The sequence below is a fragment of the Zingiber officinale genome, chromosome 4B (genome assembly GCF_018446385.1).
Source record: "Zingiber officinale cultivar Zhangliang chromosome 4B, Zo_v1.1, whole genome shotgun sequence".
Taxonomy (NCBI): Eukaryota; Viridiplantae; Streptophyta; class Magnoliopsida; order Zingiberales; family Zingiberaceae; genus Zingiber; species Zingiber officinale.
The window spans coordinates 85,423,075-85,428,929 of record NC_055993.1 but is presented as its reverse complement, the minus strand read 5'-3'; the positions used below and the strand labels follow the sequence as shown (position 1 = coordinate 85,428,929).

The window sequence follows — 5,855 nt, the reverse complement described above, 5'->3', positions numbered from 1 at the left end:
TACACCCCGCTGACAATCGAGGAATACAACGGGACTACCGATCCGGACGACTACTTGGCCAAGTTTGACAACGCGGCCACACTTCATTATTACATCGAAGGGGTGAAGTGTCGGGTCTTCCTCACCACTCTCTCCGGATCAAAGCAACCTTGTTTCAAGAGATTGTCGAACGGATCAATCCGCAGCTTCAAGGACTTCTGAGGGGCATTTCTACACCACTTCGCCAGTAGTCACCGCCACCAAAAGACAAGCGTCAATTTATTCTCCTTAAAGCAAGGGCCCAGGAAGGCATTGAGGGTCTACATCCAACGCTTCAACCAGGTGGCCATGGACATTCCCTCGATCTCCTCAGAAGTATTGGTGAACGCCTTCGCCCAAGACCTCACTGAAGGCAAGTTCTTCCGATTACTCATCAGGAAGCCGCTGAGGGACTTCGATCATCTGCTTAGAAGGGTCACAGAGTACATAAATGTGAAAGAAGTCCAAGCGGCCAGGAGAAAGGAGGCGCCTGTCGAGCCCCTAGCAGCGCCCGAGCGGCGGACATCGAGTAGCCATCAACCACCAAAGAGGTCCTGATCGAGAGGAACCCAACAACACCAGGAGTCGAGGACACATGTCGTGCAGCTTATTACAGCCGGTCACCCAAAGGCTGCAAAAGGCAAAGCATGGACACCACTATTCTGCTCCTTCAATCAGTCATCGATGCACAACACGCGTGACTGCTATAATCTGATGCAGATTGCAAGCTGACCGACTCCACGAGGATATCATCATCGGTCACCATCATCATATCGACATCATAGACATTGGTCAACCAACCGGAGGGAGGATGAGAGAGGGGCGTCTGAGCGTCGACATCATCAGGCCCAGCAGAGGAATGACACGAGCCCCGCCCGAGTTCCTGCCAAGCAGAACAAAGCCTCAGCCCGAGAGGAGGAGAACATGAGAAACACTGCTCAAGGAGAAATTGGAATGATCACCGGTGGATCGACCGACGGTGATTCCATCCGAACGAGGAAATCACATGCTCGGCAACTGGAGATCCACGCTGTTGGATGCAACAAGGAGAAAGCCGAAGGACCTGAGATAAACTTCGCCTCCTGAGGCTTAGAGGGAGTGGAGATCCCTCACAACAATGCCCTGATCATCTGAACAGTAATCACTAACTATACTATTCACCGAACCTTTGTTGATACAGAAAGGTCGGTGAATATTATATTCAAGAAGGTATTAGACCAGCTGCAAATTGATGTGCGTAAATATCATGATTGTTTATGTATGTTTTAATGCACATTCACTTGCTTTATACGTATAGATTCTTTGTATAATTGTCTCTTTTATCATATACTCATCATGAATACTCTTTTGTTAGGATATTTGCTCTTTGTTTAGTTTTTTGTTGACAGGGACAACTTTCAGAGAAAAAATAGCGATTGTTGACGCACCGGAACGAGGCAGAGAACACAACCGTGCAACCCCGCACGACCATGTGGCCAAACAGAAGAAGGGAAGTGCACAACTGTGCAACTCTTGCACTGTCATTCGACCAACCAGAGACAGATCTTTGCATGGCCGTGCAATCCTGCACGGCCGTGCCCCCACGACCGAAGCCAAGCTCTGCACGACCGTGCAATCCTACACGACCGTGTCCTAGGACCAGCATCCCAAATCCACACGGCCGTGCCAATTGGCACGACCGTGCAGCGCGGCCAGAGACAAGAAAGGGCACAGCCGTGCCATATCCGCACGGTCGTGCTGTCGCGGTTGTGCCCTAGCTTATAAAAGGGTCAAGACCTCTATTCTTGGGACATCTTTGGTTCGGGACTTCATTCCTCTCCTTGGGAAAGGGCTCTCTCCTTCAGAGGAAACCCTAGAGTTTCATCCACCGTCATCCCTTGACGTTCCGTCCATCTCTAGAGCAAGGAGGCATCCCCAAGACATCAGAAACCTCGACAAGCATCTCTTCTTCCCCTTCTTCTCACAGCAAGGGTTGTAAGTATGCTTTACTTTATGTTTTGGGGTTGTTCTTCCCTCACAATGTAGTAGAGATCCTCTTCTAGGATTAGGAAGTATTTGTAATGTGATGGAGATGTAGAACTATGTAGATTCACCATATTTCTATTCAATGACTTGCTAATGCCTTGTTCATGATGAATTGTGTGTGTGACATATTTATATTTCTTTGCATGCTTTGTTGATTGATGTGGAGGATTGTTAATCACGCAAAGGGGATGCCCTAGAGCGTATTGACCATGGTGCCCTAGTGACGGGGGTAACCCTTTTCGGACGTCTAGGGTGTTCCCTTAAAAGGAGAAACAATCCCTTAGGAATTGCTGCTCTCGTAGAAAGAGTGCTCTAGATCGTATACCCGAGGGGCCCTAGTGACAAGGGTGACCCGTTCACGGATGTCTAGGACATTCTCTTGAAAGGAGAGGCAATTCCTCCATAAGGAAGTAGGAAATCGTACCAAATCTCTGTCTTTATCCTTATTGTTATTTACTAGACATGTATTTCTGTAATCTACTGAGGTGCCCTCATGATAGGGGTTAACCGTTATAGGATTTCATAGGAATCATCTCTATTCGATACTTAGGGATATTGACCAATTTAACTTCCTGCAAGAGCATGGACATAGAGGGTAGAAAGTAAGCAATCTATGTAATATCTCCTAGTATTATAAAGAAACCAAAATCCTAGAATCCATCTCCCAAAGCTCATTCCCTCCAAGATCAATTCTCTCTCTCCTCTCTCTTCATCTCAATCTTCTTTCCCTCTCTTTAATCACACTCGTTAGTTCGTAAGCGTCAAAGCCAACTTTCGACCGTCTAGATAACTTACTTTGTGACATCTAATGCTTAATCAACAGTTCTTGTGGTTCGACAATCTTATATATTTCTGACGATGAATCCGTGCACTTGCGGAATCGTAACAAGTTTTTGGCGCCGTTGTCGGAGACTATTTTCAATTAACATTAGTTGATTAACATATGAGTTACCCTAGACATTTTTCTTTTTCCTTTTCATTTTCTTTCTTGTTTTCATTATGCACTTTCTTTCTTGCAATTTAAATTCTACATTTTCTTTCTTGCTTTTCATATAACATTTTATTTCTTGTCTTTAATTCTTCATTTTTGTTCTTTTCTCATAATTTTTTTAGATACCATGAGCACTAACATGTCAAGCAGGTCCTTAAGAGATTTCTCTACACCCATTTCTGCAAGATTTTTATCTCCCATTGTGCAGCCTCATATTGAAGCAGAAAGTTTCCAACTTGACCCAGAGTTAATTTTTATGATACAAGGTCACAAATTTGGAGGAGAAATATCAGAAAGTCCTTATCTACATCTTGAGACATTTCTAGAACTTTGTAATATGATGAATTGTGAAGGAGTGTCAGCAGACACAGTTCGATTGATGGCATTTCCTTTTAGCATAAAGGATAATGCAAGGATTTGGTTATATTCTCTCCGTCCTCAAAGCATCACAAGTTGGGAACAATTAGAGAAGCAATTTCTGAATCATTTTTTTTCTCCAAGTAGAATAATTTATATGAGGAATTGCATCACAAATTTTGCTCAGGCATACGGAGAATCATTATCTGAAGCATGGAACAGATTCAAGAGTCTACAAAGATAGTGCCCTCATCATGGTTTGGAAAAATGGCTGACCCTGCACATATTCTATAGGGGACTTTCTTTCTCAGATGAGTGTTTGTTAGATTCATCAGCTGGAGGTTCTTTTATGGACAAGAGTGTAGACGAAGCATATTCATTAATTGATCAAGTAGCATTGAACCTCCATGAATGGTCAAGGAAAAGTTGGATGGAATATCCCTCATAAATTTAAGAAGTACAAGCCATATATACAAGAGAGTCTGTCAAACAAAATACAATTCAACCATCCAAGAGTTTTGAAATCCACAAGTCACAGAATGAGGAGTTCAAACATTTGGGGGCAAAGATTGATAGCATTATTGTAAAATGGTTCAAACAAGATCCCCCTCCTACACAGACAGTGTCTAGTGAACAGTGTAATAATTTTAAGTTGAGAAGTGACAAGAATCATAAAGAACTACTGAAGAAAGATTTATTTAGAATTGAGGAGAAGAACAATAGAAGACCTCAAGAACTCAGTTTCATTACTCCAGGAAGTTCCCAAAGGCCACAAGTATCTTTCCCTCAACGATTGATCACACCTACACTAGATAAGCAAGTTGGACCTCCTCCGCAAGCTCAAAGGGAATATGGGAAAAAGGAAGTACCTTTCCCAAGACCTTCACTAAAGGTTCCTTTTCCACAAAGGCTAGTGAGGGTCAATGAAAATGAAGACTTTGGCAAATTTTGTAACACTAATATGGTTGAGTATAGATTTCTGGATGTATATGAAGATGAGGACTCTTCAGATGAGGATTGTGATGATAATGCAGTGGATAACAAGTGTTCAGATTTACCTTCTGGGTTTACAGGGTGTTATGATGAAATTGAATTTTCAGATGATGAATGTGATGTGGTAGATCAACTTAAAACTACAAATGAAGTTAGTGATCCTCCTATAGATGATTCTCCCACCAAGGATATTGATGTTGGTTTATTTTTTTGATGCTTGTGTTGATGATGATGTTATGAAAGGAAGTGTAGGGAGTTGTGTTGTAGAAGCAGCATCTCAAGAATCACCTCCTTTATCCACACAACCTTCTGAGATTATGAGAGTTGCAAGGATTGAACATGTTATGGACCAATGTGTAGGGACTTGTGCAATAGAAGCACCATTTTTAGAGGCACCACTACTTGAGCTAGAGCTAGAGCCAATACAAGATTCAGAAGTCACATCCACATGTTTAGAACTTTCAGGTATCTCTCAGCAAAGTAAGGTTAGTATCCTTTGTGATCTTTTGGAAAATTTCATAGATGTACCAATAGTAGATCTTGTTGGATGTGATTCAATTTGTGATACATACTCAGTTCATCTTAATAAGGTTCTAGTTCTATCTAATATAGCATGCTTGGGAGAGGTATGTTTTTCTTTTGGGTGTGCATATTTTCATGGGGCCTATAATTGGAAGCTCGACTTGAACCATCTTTGACCTCCTGAAAGAATTTCCAAGAAGATGAAGATGGAGAGAGCGATTCTTCACTTTTTGATGAAAGTTTCCTCCATAATAAGAGCCCTTGATAAGAGGGTGATGAAATATCTTACCCCTCTAAGAGCGAGATTTCGATGAATCTAATGAGGTGGTCGAGCTAATGACCTTAAACAAACGCTTCTTGGGAGGCAACCCAAGTTCAATCTTGTTTTCATTCATGTTCTTAGTTCCTTTCTAGTTTCATTTCTATTCTCTACTTAATTTTTGTTGTCAATTTTCTTTTATAGGACTCAAAGATTAGGAGGAGTGCAATTACATGATGGAGAAATTATTGACATGGGCATTTGGCACACATCTTTTGGTAACTTCTCTTACTTTTAATCTCCTCCACATTGTTTTTAGTTTTCATTGGGACAATGAAAAGTTTAAGTCTGGGGGGATGCATTAGATGCATTTGGTTTAGTTTAGTTTTTGCTTATTTCTTTTGCATAATAAATTTTTCCTAGTTGCATCATTCATCACATTATGATTGTTTGTTCCTTAATGCAAAATACTAGCACGTTTCATCTAGATATTTATGTTGTGTGATTTGGTATGCTAGTATGCCTATTGATCTTTATTTTCCTATCCATAGTAGCATGAAGTGAACATTGTTATTACTAGAAGAATTTGAATATTGGCATAGTTTTAGGATTTCTTCACATTATGCTTGACTTTGATGGTAGATATTTTTGAAAATAGTCATGATTCATAGAACCGGACTAGTACTCTTG

At 41.3% G+C, this 5,855-nt stretch overlaps 1 non-coding gene across 1 annotated transcript; it reads right to left on the bottom strand.

Moving 5' to 3' along the window:
• Nucleotides 1–3,546: 3,546 nt before the first annotated feature.
• On the bottom strand, nt 3,547–3,652 carry LOC121978852. The gene has a single exon (XR_006111191.1). It is a non-coding gene; the product is annotated as a small nucleolar RNA R71 (small nucleolar RNA).
• Nucleotides 3,653–5,855: the final 2,203 nt, after the last annotated feature.